General features: G+C 40.0%; 1 protein-coding gene across 1 annotated transcript in view; it reads left to right on the forward strand.

Annotated features, from left to right (window-relative positions):
• Positions 1–14,842, forward strand: part of NBDY (negative regulator of P-body association) — a 156,241-nt gene extending 141,399 nt beyond the window's left edge. The window contains exon 3 of the mRNA XM_058713513.1: positions 12,613–14,842. The gene's annotated coding sequence lies outside the window, so the exon portion shown is untranslated. The remainder of the gene's footprint in view (positions 1–12,612) is intronic.
• The last annotated feature ends 3,340 nt before the right edge of the window (positions 14,843–18,182 follow it).

The raw sequence follows: 18,182 nt of genomic DNA on the forward strand, positions 1-18,182 counted from the left end.
ATTGTTAGCTCTTCCTGATGGATAGACCCTGTAATTATTATATAATGTCCTTCTTCATCTCTTGTTACAGCCTTTAATTTAAAGTCTAGTTTGTCTGATATAAGTATGGCTACTCCAGCTTTCTTTTGGCTTCCAGTAGCATGATAGATAGTTCTCCACCCCCTCACTTTCAATCTGAAGGTGTCCTCATGTCTCAATTGTGTCTCTTATAGACAGAAAATACATGGGTCTTGGTGGGTTTTTTTCCATTCTGATACCCTATGTCTTTTGGTTGGAGCACTTAGTCCATTTACATTAGTTTCATTATTGAAAGATATCGGTTTAGAGTCATTGTATTATCTGTAGTTTTCATGCTTGTAGTGATGTCTCAGGTCCTTTGTGGTCCTTGCAACATTTCACTCACATGGTCCCCCTTAGGATATCTTGTAGGGCTGGTTTTTGGTGATGAATTCCTTCAGTGTTTGTCTTTTTTTTGGGGGGGGGAACCTTTATCTCTCCTTGTATTCTGAATAACAGATTTGCTGGATAAAGGATTCTTGGCTTCCTATTTTTCCTCTTCATCACATTGAAAATTTACTCCCATTCTTTTCTGTCCTGCCAAGTTTCCACAGATAGGTCTGCTACTACCCTTATGTGTCTGCCTTTTTATTTTAAGGCCCATTTATCCCTAGCTGCTTTCAGAATTCTCTCTTTATCCTTGTATTTTGCCAGTTTCACTATGATATGTCATGCAGAGGATCGATTCAAGTTATGTCTGAAGGGAGTTCTCTGTGCCTCTTGGATTTCAGTACCTGTTTCCTTCCCCAGATTGGGGAAGTTCTCAGCTATGATTTGTTCAAGTACACCTTGCAGCCCCTTTATCTTCCTGCTTCTTCTGGAATTCCTATGATACGGATATTGTTCCATTTGATTGAATCACTTAATTTGCTAATTTTCCCCTTGTGATACTGGATTTTTTAAATCTTTTACTCAGCTTCCTCTTTTTCCACAATTTTATCTTCTAATTCACCTATTCTCCCCTCTGCCTCTTCCATCCATGCTGTGGCTGCCTCCATTTTATTATGCACCTAATTTATAGCATTTTTTAATTCATCATGACTATTTCTATCTCTGTGGCAGTAGATTCTCTGCTCTCTTCTATGCTTTTTTCACGCCCAGTGATTAATTTTATGACTATTATTCTAAATTCTTGTTTAGTTATATTTCTTATATCTGTTTTGATCAATTCATTTGTCGCTTCTTCCTGGAATTTCCTTTGAGGAGACTTCTCCTGTTTCATCATTTTAGCTATTTTTCTGTCCCTTACAATTTTTAAAAGCTTTTCATGTGCTCTGCCCCTGGGAGCACTGGTATATTAAAGGGGGGGGGGGTCATACACTGTCCAGGGCCTTGCCCTTCAGGAGATGTTTTTTGAAGATTGTTACTTGCTCTCTGTTGTTGTGACTTTGGGTATTTTATTTCCCTACTCTTGGACCCTCCACCAGGTGTGCTTTGATTTGTTCTTTGATTTGGCCCTGGAAAGGAAAAAAAAAACCAGAGAAACCAACAGGAAACAAAAACATGCAAACACACAAACAAATTAAAGCAAACAAACAAACAAAAACAATCCAAAAGGAAAAAAAACAGAAACACCATCTACAGGTAAAGAACAGGGTGGAGGCGGTGCTGATGGAAGAGCATATACAAAGACATAAATGACAGGTGAGGGGAAAAAGAAAAACATTAACCAGGCAGAGAGACTAAATGGCTTAATCCATAGAGAAAGAGAGGAAAATAAAGAAGGAGACAGAGAAGAAGAAATGAAGATAAAGTTAACCAGACAGAGAAACTAGATGGCTTGATTATTCCAGAGAGAGGGAAAGGAAAGTAAAGAAGGAGGTGTAGAAGCTGTTTCAAGAGAATGCATTAAATTTGTCTGCTTAAAACAAACCAACAACCAGAGTAACCAGCCTAGAGGAGGGAAATGATAAGTAGGAAAAGAGAAGAATGAATATATCTAAATAACAAGAATTGTCCAAGAATTAATCCAGGGAATGCAGTAGTGCTAGTCTGGAGGAGGGGGCTATCTGGTTCTTCAGTGTCTATCCTGCTCCAGTAGTTACCTGGTGGCAGAAGGCCGTGTTTTGGTGTAGGTGGGTCCCGCCTCCATTCTGGGCCCCATGGACCGATTCCTGAGGCCCAGCCTTGGTGGGGGCGGGGGGAGGGGAAAATGGCGACCTCCCAGTCTCTTCTTCACAGGCCCGGTGATCCAAATCACGTCTTTGGAGTTGTCCTCGCTGTGCTGTGGGCACAGACATGGCAGTCTGTCTCCCTCCCCCGACTCCCGTGCCCTGGCGCTTGGCTGGAATTCTAACTCCCACTCCGTGCACCCTGGCACTGGGGAAGCACCTCTACATGTTGCCAGATATGTGGTTCTGGCTTGTTTTGTCCTGTCCCACAGCACTTCAGGGAGTGGACCACTTTCTCCTAGTGCGGACCGCACCCCTGACCTAGACGCTGAGCCTGGGAGTGACTCCCCTTCTCCCCAGGTGCGCTAACAGGGCACCTGGCCCCAGTCCAGAGAAAGCCACGTAGTTAGAGATGGGATCCCTCTCTGTCCCAGTCAAAGAGGTTTTTATCTTGTCCAAAGACAGTACTACACTTCCCCAGCCTCTCTTTCTCTTCACTTTGTCTTTGCACAGAAGAGGATCCCTTCCCTCCATGCCTACTTGGCCCATTTTATCTCCCCCAGTTCCCAATCACCCACCTATGGCATGTCAGATTGTTCTGGTGTTTCCCTGATAGACTCAGTCTCTTTTCCTCCCAGTGGAAAGAGTTTATATAGAATGTGATAACACTTTAAAGACATGTTATGGATTCCTTGTTAGCTTCCAGAATGTACAAAACACTAATATGGTAATATCGAAGCACAAATAACTCAATAAGAGAATGGTCAAAGAAAGACAACTCTTATAATAAAAAGAAAGACAAAATATAAATGTTCAATAATAATAATAAATTGATTTCATTACTATCACGGGAATATAATTCAACATGAGATACCACTTTTAGCCCATCATACTTCCAATAATTAAAAGTCTCCATCATCTTCAATTTTAAGAAAGATGTGGTGAAATATACACTGTTTATGAGAGTGTAATTTTTAATGTTTATTTTGAGATGGAGACAGAGAGAGAGGGCAAGTGGGGAGGGGCAAAGAGAGAAGGAGAGAGAGAATCCCAAGCAAGCTCCATGCTGTCGTGAAGAGTCCAGCATGGGGCTGAATCTCACAAACCATGAGATCATGACCTGAGCCAAAATCAAGAGTTGGACACTTAACTGACTGAGCTACTCAGGCTCACCGAGATTGCAATATTTAATACTATTTTAGCAATATCAAAACTTTAATGTGTATGCTCTTTGATACATATTTTTTGTGGAAACCATGAAAATACGCCTACATATGAACAAATACACTTTAATAAAGAAAAGTTGTATGGGTACTAAATGCTTTTTACCACAAGGATTATTAACAATTATTCTTTCAACCAATTAGTCCGCTGGCAAAGTAAACCATCACTTTAGACACCTAGATGGCATAAGGTAGGCATAAATATTCCAGCAAACCTATTCTGGGGCTTCCTAATTACCTCTTTTTCTTTAAATTACAAAAAAAAAAAAGTATGGGGAGATAGGAAGATGGCGGCATAGGAGGATGCGGGGTTCACCGTGCATCCTGCTGATCACTTAGATTCCACCTACACCTGCCTAAATAACCCAGAAAACCGCCAGAGGATTAGCAGAACGGAGTCTCCGGAGCCAAGCACAGACGAGAGGCCCATGGAAGAGGGTAGGAAGGGCGGCGAGGTGGTGCGCGTTCCAAGGACTGGCGGGAGGGAGCCGGGGCGGAGGGGCAGCCTGCCGGCCAAGCAGAGCCCCCGAGTCTGGCTGGCAAAAGCGGAGGAGCCTGACGGAGTGTGTTCCCACAGCAAGCGCGACTCAGCGTCTGGGAGGTCATAAGTTAAAAGCTCTGCTTAGAAAGCGAGAAGGCTGGAGGACAAAGGGAGGGAGAGCTGCTGAGCCCCCAGACGACAGAGTTCAGTTTGGTGGGGAACAAAGGCGCTCGCCAGCGCCATCTCCCCCTCCCATCCCCCAGCCAAAATCCCAAAGGGAACCAGTTCCTGCCAGGGAACTTGCTCACTCCTCTGTGCAAACACCCAACTCTGTGCTTCTGCGGAGCCAAACCTCCGGCAGCGGATCTGATTCCCTCCCGCTGCCACAGGACCCCTCCTGAAGTGGATCACCTAAGGAGAAGCCAGCTAAGCCTGCCCCTCCTGCCCCCCATGCACCGTGCCTACCCACCCCAGCTAATACGCCAGATCCCCAGCACCACAAGCCTGGCAGTGTGCAAGTAGTCCAGACGGGCCACGCCACCCCCAGTGAATCCCGCCCCTAGGAGAGGGGAAGAGAAGGCACACACCAGTCTGACTGTGGCCCCAGTGGTGGGCTGGGGGCAGACATCAGGTCAGACTGCGGCCCCGCCCACCAACTCCAGTTATACACCACAGCACAGGGGAAGTGCCCTGCAGGTCCTCACCGCTCCAGGGACTATCCAAAATGACCAAACGGAACAATTCCCCTCAGAAGAATCTCCAGGAAAAAACAACAGCCAATGAACTGATCAAAAAGGATTTAAATAATATAACAGAAAGTGAATTTAGAATAATAGTCATAAAATTAATCGCTGGGCTTGAAAACAGTGTAGAGGACAGCAGAGAATCTCTTGCTACAGAGATCAAGGGACTAAGGAACAGTCACGAGGAGCTGAAAAGCGCTTTAAACGAAATGCAAAACAAAATGGAAACGACGACGACTCGGATTGAAGAGGCAGAGGAGAGAATAGGTGAACTAGAAGATAAAGTTATGGAAAAAGAGGAAGCTGAGAGAAAGAGAGATAAAAAAAATCCAGGAGTATGAGGGGAAAATTAGAGAACTAAGTGATACACTAAAAAGAAATAATATACGCATAATTGGTATCTCAGAGGAGGAAGAGAGAGGCAAAGGTGCTGAAGGGGTACTTGAAGAAATTATAGCTGAGAACTTCCCTGAACTGGGGAAGGAAAAAGGCATTGAAATCCAAGAGGCACAGAGAACTCCCTTCAGACGTAACTTGAATCGATCTTCTGCACGACATATCATAGTGAAACTGGCAAAATACAAGGATAAAGAGAAAATTCTGAAAGCAGCAAGGGATAAACGTGCCCTCACATATAAAGGGAGACCTATAAGACTCGTGACTGATCTCTCTTTTGAAACTTGGCAGGACAGAAAGGCTTGGCACGAGATCTTCAGTGTGCTAAACAGAAAAAATATGCAGCCGAGAATCCTTTATCCAGCAAGTCTGTCATTTAGAATAGAAGGAGAGATAAGGGTCTTCCCAAACAAACAAAAACTGAAGGAATTTGTCACCACGAAACCAGCCCTACAAGAGATCCTAAGGGGGATCCTGTGACATAAAGTACCAGAGACATCGCTACAAGCATAAAACACAGACATCACAATGACTCTAAACCCGTATCTTTCTATAATAACACTGAATGTAAATGGATTAAATTCGCCAACCAAAAGCCATAGGCTATCAGAATGGATCAAAAAACAAGACTCATCTATGTGCTGTCTACAAGAGACTCATTTTAGATCTGAGGACACCTTTACATTGAGAGTGAGGGGATGGAGAACTATTTATCATGCTACTGGAAGCCAAAAGAAAGCTGGAGTAGCCATACTTATATCAGACAAACTAGACTTTAAATTAAAGGCTGTAACAAGACACGAAGAAGGGCATTATATAATAATTACAGGGTCTACCCATCAGGAAGAGCTAACAATTATAAATGTCTATGCGCCGAATACCGGAGCCCCCAAATATATGAAACAATTACTCACAAACATAAGCAACCTTATTGATAAGAATGTGGTAATTGCAGGGGACTTTAATACCCCACTTACAGAAATGGATAGATCATCTAGACACACGATCAATAAAGAAACAAGTGCCCTGAATGGTACACTGGATCAGATGGACTTGACAGATCTATTTAGAACTCTGCATCCCAAAGCAACAGAATATACTTTCTTCTCGAGTGCACATGGAACATTCTCCAAGATAGATCATATACTGGGTCACAAAACAGGCCTTCATAAGTTTGCAAGAATTGAAATTATACCATGCATACTTTCAGACCACAATGCTATGAAGCTTGAAATCAACCACAGGAAAAAGTCTGGAAAACCTCCAAAAGCATGGAGGTTAAAGAACACCCTACGAACGAATGAGTGGGTCAACCAGGCAATTAGAGAAGAAATTAAAAAATATATGGAAACAAACAAAAATGAAAATACAACAATCCAAATGCTTTGGGACGCAGCGAAGGCAGTCCTGAGAGGAAAATACATTGCAATCCAGGCCTATCTCAAGAAACAAGAAAAATCCCAAATACAAAATCTAACAGCACACCTAAAGGAAATAGAAGCAGAACAGCAAAGGCAGCGTAACCCAGCAGAAGAAGAGAAATAATAAAGATCAGAGCAGAAATAAACAATATAGAATCTAAAAAAAACTGTAGATCAGATCAACGAAACCATGAGTTGGTTTTTTGAAAAAATAAACAAAAAATTGACAAACTTCTAGCCAGGCTTCTCAAAAAGAAAAGGGAGATGACCCAAATAGATAAAATCATGAATGAAAATGGAATTATTATAACCAACCCCTCAGAGATACAAACAATTATCAAGGAATACTATGAAAAATTATACGCCAACAAATTGGACAACCTGGAAGAAATGGACAAATCCCTAAACACCCACACTCTTCCAAAACTCAATCAGGTTGAAATAGAAAGCTTGAACAGACCCATACCCAGCGAAAAAATTGAATCGCTTATCAAAAATCTCCCAACAAATGAGAGTCCAGGACCAGATGGCTTCCCAGGGGAGTTCTACCAGACGTTTAAAGCAGAGATAATACCTATCCTTCTCAAGCTATTCCAAGAAATGGAAAGGGAAGGAAAACTTCCAGACTTATTCTATGAAGCCAGTATTCCTTTGATTCCTAAAACAGACAGAGACCCAGTAAAAAAAGAGAACTACAGGCCAATATCCCTGATGAAGATGGATGCAAAAATTATCAATAAGATACTAGCAAATCGAATTCAACAGCATATAAAAAGAATTATTCACCACGATCCAGTGGGATTCATTCCTGGGATGCAGCGCTGGTTCAACATTCGCAAATCAATCAACGTGATACATCACATTAATAAAAAAAAAAAAAGAGAAGAACCATATGATCCTGTCAATCGAGGCAGAAAAGGCATTTGACAAAATCCAGCACACTTCCTTAATAAAAATCCTTGAGAAAGTCGGGATAGAAGGAACATACTTTAAGATCATAAAAGCCATTTATGAAAAGCCCACAGCTAACATCATCCTCAACGGGGAAAAATTGAGAGCTTTTTCCCTGTGATCAGGAACACGACAGGGATGCCCACTCTCACCGCTGTTGTCAAACATAGTGCTGGAAGTTCTAGCATCAGCAGTCAGACAACAAAAGGAAATCAAAGGCATCAAAATTGGCAAAGATGAAGTCAAGCTTTCGCTTTTTGCAGATGACATGATATTATACATGGAAAATCCGATAGACTCCACCAAAAGTCTGCTAGAACTGATACATGAATTCAAAAAAGTTGCAGGATAAAAAAATCAATGCACAGAAAACAGTTGCATTCTTATACACTAACAATGAAGCAACAGAAAGACAAATAAAGAAAATGATCCCATTCACAATTGCACCAAGAAGCATAAAATACCTAGGAATAAATCTAACCAAAGATGTAAAAGATCTGTATGCTGAAAACTATAGAAACCTTATGCAGGTAATTGAAGAAGATATAAAGAAATGGAAAGACATTCCCTGCTCATGGATTGGAAGAATAAATATTGTCAAAATGTCAATACTACCCAAAGCTATCTACACATTCAATGCAATCCCAATCAAAATTGCACCAGCATTCTTCTCGAAACTAGAACAAGCCATCCTAAAATTCATATGGAACCACAAAAGGCCCCGAATAGCCAAAGTAATTTTGAAGAAGAAGACCAAAGCAGGAGGCATCACAGTCCCAGACTTTAGCCTCTACTACAAAGCTGGAATCATCAAGACAGCATGGTGTTGGCACAAAAACAGACACATAGACCAAGGGAATAGAATAGAAACCCCAGAACTAGACCCACAAAGGTATGGCCAACTCATCTTTGACAAAGCAGGAAAGAACATCCAATGGAAAAAAGACAGTCTCTTTAACAAATGGTGCTGGGAGAACTGGACAGCAACTTGCAGAAGGTTGAAACTAGACCACTTTCTCACACCATTCACAACAATAAACTCAAAATGGATAAAGGACCTGAATGTGAGACAGGAAACCATCAAAACCCTAGAGGAGAAAGCAGGAAAAGACCTCTCTGACCTCAGCCGTAGCAATCTCTTACTCGGCACATCCCCAAAGGCAAGGGAATTAAAAGCAAAAGTGAATTACTGGGACCTTATGAAGATAAAAAGCTTCTGCACAGCAAAGGAAACAACCAACAAAACTAAAAGGCAAACAACAGAATGGGAAAAGATATTTGCAAATGACATATCGGACAAAGGGCTAGTATCCAAAATCTGTAAAGAGCTCACCAAACTCCACACCCGAAAAACAAATAACCCAGTGAAGAAATGGGCAGAAAACATGAATAGACACTTCTCTAACGAAGACATCCGGATGGCCAACAGGCACATGAAAAGATGCTCAACGTCGCTCCTTATCAGGGAAATACAAATGAAAACCACACTCAGATATCACCTCACGCCAGTCAGGGGGTCCCAAAATGAAGAAATCAGGAGACTATAGATGCTGGAGAGGATGTGGAGAAATGGGAACCCTCTTGCACTGTTGGTGGGAATGCAAATTGGTGCAGCCGCTCTGGAAAGCAATGTGGAGGTTCCTCAGAAAATTAAAAATAGACCTACCCTATGACCCAGCAATAGCACTGCTAGGAATTTATCCAAGGGATACAGGAGTACTGATGCATAGGGGCACTTGTACCCCAATGTTTATAGCAGCACTCTCAACAATAGTCAAATTATGGAAAGAGCCTAAATGTCCATCAACTGATGAATGGATAAAGAAATTATGGTTTATATACACAATGGAATACTACGTGGCAATGAGAAAAAATGAAATATGGCCTTTTGTAGCAACGTGGATGGAACTGGAGTGTGTGATGCTAAGTGAAATAAGCCAAGCAGAGAAAGACAGATGCCATATGGTTTCACTCTTATGTGGATCCTGAGAAACGTAACACAAACCCATGGTGGAGGGGAAGGAAAAAAAAAGAGGTTACAGTGGGAGAGAGCCAAAGCATAAGAGACTGTTAAAATCTGAGAACAAACTGAGGGTTGATGGGGGGTGGGAGGGAGGGCAAGGTGGGTGATGGGTATTGAGGAGGGCACCTTTTGGGATGAGCACTGGGTGTTGTATGGAAACCAATTTGACAGTAAATTTCATATATTAAAAAAAATAAAAAAAATTAAAAAAGAAATCAAAGGCATCAATATTGGCAAAGATGAAGTCAAGCTTTCGCTTTTTGCAGATGACATGATATTATACATGGAAAATCCGATAGACTCCACCAAAAGTCTCCTAGAACTGATACATGAATTCAGCAAAGTTGCAGGATACAAAATCAATGTACAGAAATCAGTTGCATTCTTATACACTAACAATGAAGCAACAGAAAGACAAATAAAGAAACTGATCCCATTCACAATTGCACCAAGAAGCATAAAATACCTAGGAATAAATCTAACCAAAGATGTAAAAGATCTGTATGCTGAAAACTATAGAAAGCTTATGCAGGTAATTGAAGAAGATATAAAGAAATGGAAAGACATTCCCTGCTCATGGATTGGAAGAATAAATATTGTCAAAATGTCAATACTACCCAAAGCTATCTACACATTCAATGCAATCCCAATCAAAATTGCACCAGCATTCTTCTCGAAACTAAAACAAGCAGTCCTAAAATTCATATGCAACCACAAAAGGCCCTGAATAGCCAAAGTAATTTTCAAGAGGAAGACCAAAGCAGGAGGCATCACAGTCCCAGACTTTAGCCTCTACTACAAAGCTGGAATCATCAAGACAGCATGGTATTGGCACAAAAACAGACACATAGAACAATGGAATAGAATAGAAACCCCAGAAATAGACCCACAAATGTATGGCCAACTCATCTTTGACAAAGCAAGAAAGAACATCCAATGGAAAAAAGACAGTGTCTTTAACAAATAGTGATGGGAGAACTGGACAGCAACATGCAGAAGGTTGCAACTAGACCACTTTCTCACACCATTCACAACAATAAACTAAAAATGGATAAAGGACCTGAATGTGAGACAGGAAACCATCAAAACCCTAGAGGAGAAAGCAGGAAAAGACCTCTCTGACCTCAGCCGTAGCAATCTCTTACTCGGCACATCCCCAAAGGCAAGGGAATTAAAAGCAAAAGTGAATTACTGGGACCTTATGAAGATAAAAAGCTTCTGCACAGCAAAGGAAACAACCAACAAAACTAAAAGGCAACCAACGGAATGGGAAAAGATATTTGCAGATGACATATCGGACAAATGGCTAGTATCCAAAATCTGTAAAGAGCTCACCAAACTCCACACCCGAAAAACAAATAACCCAGTGAAGAAATGGGCAGAAAACATGAATAGACACTTCTCTAACGAAGACATCCGGATGGCCAACAGGCACATGAAAAGATGCTCAACGTCGCTCCTTATCAGGGAAATACAAATGAAAACCACACTGAGATATCACCTCACGCCAGTCAGGGGGACCCAAAATGAAGAAATCAGGAGACTATAGATGCTGGAGAGGATGTGGAGAAATGGGAACCCTCTTGCACTGTTGGTGGGAATGCAAATTGGTGCAGCCGCTCTGGAAAGCAGTGTGGAAGTTCCTCAGAAAATCAAAAATAGACCTACCCTATGTCCCAGCAATAGCACTGCTAGGAAGTTACCCAAGGGATACAGGAGTACTGATGCATAGGGGCACGTGTACCCCGATGTTTATAGCAGCACTCTCAACAATAGTCATATTATAGAAAGAGCCAAAATGTCCATCAACTGATGAATGGATAAAGAAATTGTGGTTTATATACACAATGGAATACTACATGGCAATGACAAAGAATGAAATATCGCCTTTTGTAGCAACGTGGATGGAAGTGCAGAGTGTGATGCTAAGTGAAATAAGCCATACAGAGAAAGGCAGATACCATATGGTTTCACTCTTATGTGGATCCTGAGAACTTAACAGAAACCCATGGGGGAGGGGAAGGGAAAAAAAAAAGAGGTTAGAGTGGGAGAGAACCAAAGCATAAGAGACTGTTAAAAAACTGGGAACAAACTGAGGGTTGATGGGGGGTGGGAGGGAGGGGAGGGTGGGTGATGGGTATTGAGGAGGGCACCTTTTGGGATGAGCACTGGGTGTTGTATGGAAACTAATTTGACAATAAACTTCATATGTTGAAAAAAAAATTATTCTTTCATACAATGTAGTATCATGAAGCAGTTGAAAAAATGGGAAAGTTCTGTTTTGATATAGAAAATTCGTTGTTGGTGCCTGGGAGGCTCAGTTGGTTGAATCGGACTTTGGCTCAGGTCATAATCTCAGAGTTCGTGAGTTCGAGCCCTGTTTCAGGCTCTGTGCTGACACCTCAGAGCCTGAAGCCTGCTTCAGGTTCTGTGTCTCTTTTTCTCTGCCCCTACCCCACTCATGCTTTGTCTCTCAAAAATGAATAAACGTTAAAAAAACAAAGAAAAATCATTGAGACATTATTAATTGGATCTAAACAATTAGGAGAATAGTATGTATTGTATGATCTAATAATTTATCAAAGCCTCTTATCTAAAAGTTTACATTAGTGTAAATACTATCTATGTGTACTTTTAAATGCATAGAAAAATGTCTCGAAAGTACCGATACTTGTGTTTTCTTCTGGATATAGGAGGACTGAAGAAAGACAAAAGTTTGGTGGCAAGAGTTTTGTCTGTGTTGTTTGGATTATTTATAGTTCCATTATATCCATTTATCATTTGTGTGAATAAATAAATACAGATCTTCTAAAGAACATAAAAATGTGTTGAGGGCTAAAGGGGTCAACATGGGGCCAGTTGATCAGTTAAAGAAGCCTAGAAAAACAAGAAACACAGAAATAGACTTCCCAGCACTTTTCTTAGGAAAAAAAAAATTCCTAAGATGATGAAACATCTGGTCTATGTGACAGATAAATCATTGTGCAGTCAGACTCTTTAGACATAAAGCAAGATGCCAGTTATCAGCATCATATGACTTTGATTTTATGTTTATGAAGAAATGCTCTAATAGTTCTGATTTTCTTGTAACTCACCTAGAAGGGAAAGCGGGGTGTTATCTTCTCAACAGTCATATCTGACCCTTATGTTACTTGCATTTCTCGGTATGAGTTAATTAATTGACCTTCTTTGTTTATATCTTTCAGTCTTGTGATAATCAGCATAATTTCACCTCCTGAATTTGAATGAATTATGGGACATAACCAAGATCAGACTGTAGACGTCTAAGATTGAAGGCCATGGCTTGGATCCTAATGAACTCACCAGGTCAAATAAACCCTGTGAGATGGTCCTGCAGCAGCCAATCAATGTTCTTTTGTGCCACCCAGTCCCTGCTGTGTAACTTTGAATGTCTATAAATCCATTAAGGTCCCAATAAATTTTGTGTCTCATTGCTCTCTTAGTTCTATATGACTACTAGCTAATAAACTGAATTTTTAGTAAATGTTTTATAATAACTCCAAATACAAAATGCTACTAAAATTGGTGTCAAAATATAACTTTTTTTCCTACAAATGGCCTTCTACTCATTTTTTGTAGTGTGGAAATATCAGGGAAGTGCGTGTGGGAGAGATAAAGGGTAAAACCTGAAAAAGAATTAAAGTTCCAGAACATTCTCCTCCCTTTACTGTCAATATTTCCATGCTGTCTATCTATCCTATGATATGCCTTATTCATATAGATAATTTTTTTTTCCTGATCATGATGGTTGATGTGCTTGTTTTTTTGTAAAATTTCACTTGTGAAATGTTCTGTATTAAAGAAATATGGTATGTCAATTAAAAGCATTTATGAAAATTAGAACTTCCGGGGAAGATGCTGAAGTAGGAAGATCCTAGGCTCATCCCATCCCATGATACACCTAAATACCCACATCAGTATAAATAATGCAGAAAATGACCAAAACACTGGAAGAACAGACTCTCCACAGCTAAATGCAGAGAAGAGGCCACATCGAAAAGGGTAGTAAGGGCTGAGATGTAGTTGGGAGACAAACTTTCCCATTGGATTGTCTGAAAGGAGGAGGGAGGTCTCAGCCATGGGGAGGGGAGAGGAGCAGACCCCACACAAGTCACCCCCAGCATGGAGGATGCACAATAGGAAAATGAATCCGCATAACATTTGGCTTTGAAAACCAGAGTGACATAACTTAACAAGTTTTTAGTCAGTGGGGCTGAACACCTGGAACTTTAAAAATCAGCCAGCTTGTCTCTGGGAGAGGTAGAAGATGATGAGAGATTGAGTTGCCACGGTGAAAGAGATAGCACAATAATCATTCTCCCTAGATACAGCATAGAAGCATCAGTTTGAAAAATACCTGTGATATATGAGAGGGAGATTTGTTTACCAATCTCAGAGTGTGTGCTGAAAAGGGAAGGGATCTTCAGGAGACTTTGTCAGAACAAAAGAGCTAGTTGGCACCATTTCCCTTCCCCACCCCCAGCCTAGATACCTGGACACCTGCGTGAACCAGGGCAGAACAATCTCCACCTAGCTTGCTAACAGCGTACCATGCCCCTATGCCCTTCTGTGTATCTACCCCCTGCAGCCCAACCCCAGCAGGTGTTTTCCAGATTGGCTGCAGGTCCCCACCTACATAGACCTTGATGGCATCATGCACCCTGCCCTCATGTTCTCTTGAAGACCCACCCTATCCCACATGCTCTTGACAGGCGTCCATCAAAGTGGCACCACAAGCATGGCCATGTGCAACGAGCCCCAAAAGGGCAAGAACCACACCAAAGTGACTCCTGACCAGAGGAGAGGGGAAGTAAACCACACACAATAGTTTGCAGCCTCAGCAGTGGGTTGGGGGCAAAATATCTTCTGACGTCAGGCCCCACCCACCAATGAAAGCTTCTCAAGGGACAACACAGGGAGAGCACGCTTCAGTTTGGTGCCATTGCAGCTCTGGAAAACACCAAGTCTAACCTAACACAAGCTAAAAGCTGCCTTACACTGGCCCATTAGCAACAGAAAATAACCTTTCCCACAACAAGCCAAAGGAGGCATTGCAGATGGCTGGACAGTGGGGCACACACAGTGCACAAAGCAGACATCCTTAAAGTACCAGGTTGTCATGAGCAGGGGACATTGCACTGCAGAGCACTACAGGACCTCTTCTTCACATGGCCATTACTATCAAGTGCAGAAGACATAGCTGAACTTCCTACTATATAGAAATAGAGGGAGAGTTAAACAAAATGAGGAGATAGGTGAACAGGTCCCAAATGAAAGAGCAAGGCAAAATTAAAGCAGGAGAGCTAAATAAAACAAGTAATATGCTTGATAGAGAATTTAAGGTAATGGTCATAAAGATATTCACTGGACTTCAGAAAGGAGGGAAGGACCTCAGTAAGAGCCTCAACAAAGAGATAGAAAAAAAACAAACGAACCAAGCAGAAATTAAGAACTCAATAACTGAAATTTAAAATACACTAGAAGGAATAAATAGTAGACAAGAGGAAGCAGAAAAGATCAGGTACTTGGAGGACAGAATAATGAAAAGCAATCAATTTGAAGAGGAAAGAGAAATAAAGAATAATAAAATAGATTAAGGGGACCCAGTGACACAATAAAGAGTAACATTCATATTATACCAATCCTAGAAGAAGAAATAGAAAGTGGGCATAAAATTGATTTGAAGAAATAATAGCTGAATATTTCCCTAATCTGGGGAAGATAACAGACGTCCAGATCCAGGAAGAAATGAGAGCCCCCCAAGAAAATGTCCAGGATACATAAACGGTGTAAGTGCCTCCAACACGGGACAAAAGCAGAAAGCTGCTTTCACAAGATGGAGCATCCAGAATAGGCAAACAGGTAAATAGGGCTATAGATGGCCACAGCAAGGCGAAATTGCCCAGAGTGGAGCTAATTAGCAAAAAAAAAAAAAAAAAAAAAAAAGCTGCCTTGTTGACCTTGATGTATCATGCTCTGTCTTATCTCCTAGGCAATTTGAGATAAACAGACGTGGCACCTGGTGCCTGGAATAAACAGCCATCTGCTCAGCCTGAGGATTTTGTTTTATATTGACCCAAACCCCTAACACCGTATCTTCGAAACCCCCTTTCTCTCACACACGAGTTAATCATCACTGTTTCATTGTCTTTTTCTGCATGTTCATCACGTTTGTAAGCCTTCTGATCTTAATAAAAATGGAGCAAGAACCCTTACTCAAGGCTCTTGTCTCCTCCCAGACATTAGCCTCTCTTACATTTAATTCTGCGTCTACTCTCTTGCTGGACAAGAGAGAACTCCAGACTCAAAATCTGTGACAGTATTTATAATATAAAAATGTTAACGTGAACACATATACATAAAATGTAGGGGACAGTTTTAAAAATTTAGTGCATTTAGAGTTGTTCAAACTTAAGTGGCCATCAACTTAATATAGATTACTATATGCATGGAATGCTATATATAAACCCAATGGCAGCGACAAATAAAAGACTTGTCACAGATATGCAAAAAATAAAGGAAATGGATGTCAAGCATATTCACTACAAAAACCATGTAAAACCACATGAGAAGAGAGTAAGAGAAGAAAGGAACAGAGAAGCAAAAAAAGCCATAAAACAATAAGTACATACCTATAAATAATTACTTTGAATGTATATGGATGAAATGCTTCCACTAAAAGACATAAAGTGAGTAAATGGATAAAAAACCAAGACCCATCTATATCCTGCCTTCAACAGATTTGCTTTAGACCTAAGGACACATGAAGACTGAAATTGAAATGATAGAAAAACATTTATCATGCAAATGGAGGTGAAAAGAAAGCTGGGGTAGCAATATTGGAAAAATAGACTTTATTATTTGTTTTTTGGAAAAATAGACTTTAAAACAAATACTGTAACAAGAAACAAAGACAAGTAACAATAAACAGAACAGTCAAACAAGAAGATATGACAGTTGTAAACATTTATGCACCCAGTTGGAAGAGCCAAATACATAAAGCAACTATTAACACATATGAAGGAAGAAATGTATAGTCATACAATAATAGTATGGAACTTTGACACCAAACTTACATCAATGGATAGATCATCCAGACAGGAAAATAACAAAGAAATGGCGGCCTTGAATGACACATTGTACCAGATGGATCTAACAGATATATTCATAACATTTCACCCAAAAACAGAATACCCATTATTTTTTTTAATATGATCTCTGAAGAATATTTTTATTAAGTTTTTAGCTCCAATATAGTTAATATAGTGTTTTATTAGTTTCAGGTGCACAATATAGTGGTGGAACAATTCTATACATTACTCAGTGCTTATCATGATAAGTGTACTCTTTAAACTTCATCACCTATTTCACCCATTATCCCACCCACCTCCCCTCCAGTAACCATCAGTTTGCTTTCTATAGTCATGAATGTTTCTTTGTCTCTCTTTCATTTTCCTTTGTTAGTTGTTTTTTTTTTGTTAATTCCACATAATGTTTCTTAATTTCTCTTTCTGTGACTTCATTATTGGTGTATAGAAATGAAACAGATTTCTGTACTTTGATTTTGTACCTGCAACAGTACTGAATTCGTTTATAATTTACAGAAGTTCTTTTGGTGGAGTCTTTCAGGTTTTCTATATACAGTATCATGTCATCTGCAAATAGTGACAGTTTTACTTCATACTGATTTGGATGCCTTTTATTTCTTTTTGTTGTCTGATTACTGTGGCTAGGACTTCCAGTACTATTTTGAATAAAAGTGGTGAGAGTGGACATCTTTGTCTTATTTCTGACCTTAGAGAAATACCTCTCAGTTTTTCCCCATTGAGGATGATGTTATCTGTGGGTTTTTCAGATGTGGTCCTTATCATTTTGAGGTATGTTCTCTCTAAACCTACTTTGTTGCGGGGTTTTTATCATGAATGGATGTTTTACTTTGTCAAATGCTTTTTCTGCATATATTGAAATGATCATATGGTTCTTATCTTTCTCTTATTTATATAATGTATCATGTTGATTGATTTGTGAATATTGAACCGCTCTGGCAACTCAGTAATAAAACACACCTGATCATGGTGAATGATTTTTTTTAATGATCGTTGAATTCAATTTGCTACTATTTTATTGAGAAGTTTTGCATCTATATTCATTAGGGATATTGTCCTATCTTTGTATATTTTAGTATTGTCTTTATCCCCTTTTGGTATCAGGATAATGCTGTCCTCATAGAATGAATTTGGAATATTTCCTCCCTTTCCTAATTTTTGGAATAGTCTGGGAAGAATAGGTAGTGACTCTTCTTTAAATGTTTGGTAAAATTTGCCTGTGAAGACATCTGCTCCTGTACTTTGGTTTGTTGGGAGTTTTTTGATTACTGTCTCAATTTTCTTGCTAGTTATCAGTCTGTTCAAACTTTTTATTTCTTCCTGTTTCATTTTTGGTAGTTTATATGTTTCCAGGAATTTATCCATTTCTTCTAAGTTGTTCAATTTGTTGGCATGTAGTTTTTCATAATATTCTCTTGTAACGGTTTGTATTCCTGTGGTGTTGTTTTTTTATGTCTCCTCTCTCATTTGTGATTTTATTTATTTGAGCCCTTTTGCTTATATTTCTTAGTAAGTGTGGCTAGAGGCTTATAAATTTGATTTTTGCGTTTTTTTTTAAAGAACCACCTTCTGTCTCCATTGATTTGTTCTACCTTTTTGTTTGTTTTTATATCATTTATTTCTGCTTTAATGTTTATTGCTTCCTTCCT

Source organism: Neofelis nebulosa, chromosome X (genome assembly GCF_028018385.1).
Source record: "Neofelis nebulosa isolate mNeoNeb1 chromosome X, mNeoNeb1.pri, whole genome shotgun sequence".
Classification (NCBI taxonomy): Eukaryota; Metazoa; Chordata; class Mammalia; order Carnivora; family Felidae; genus Neofelis; species Neofelis nebulosa.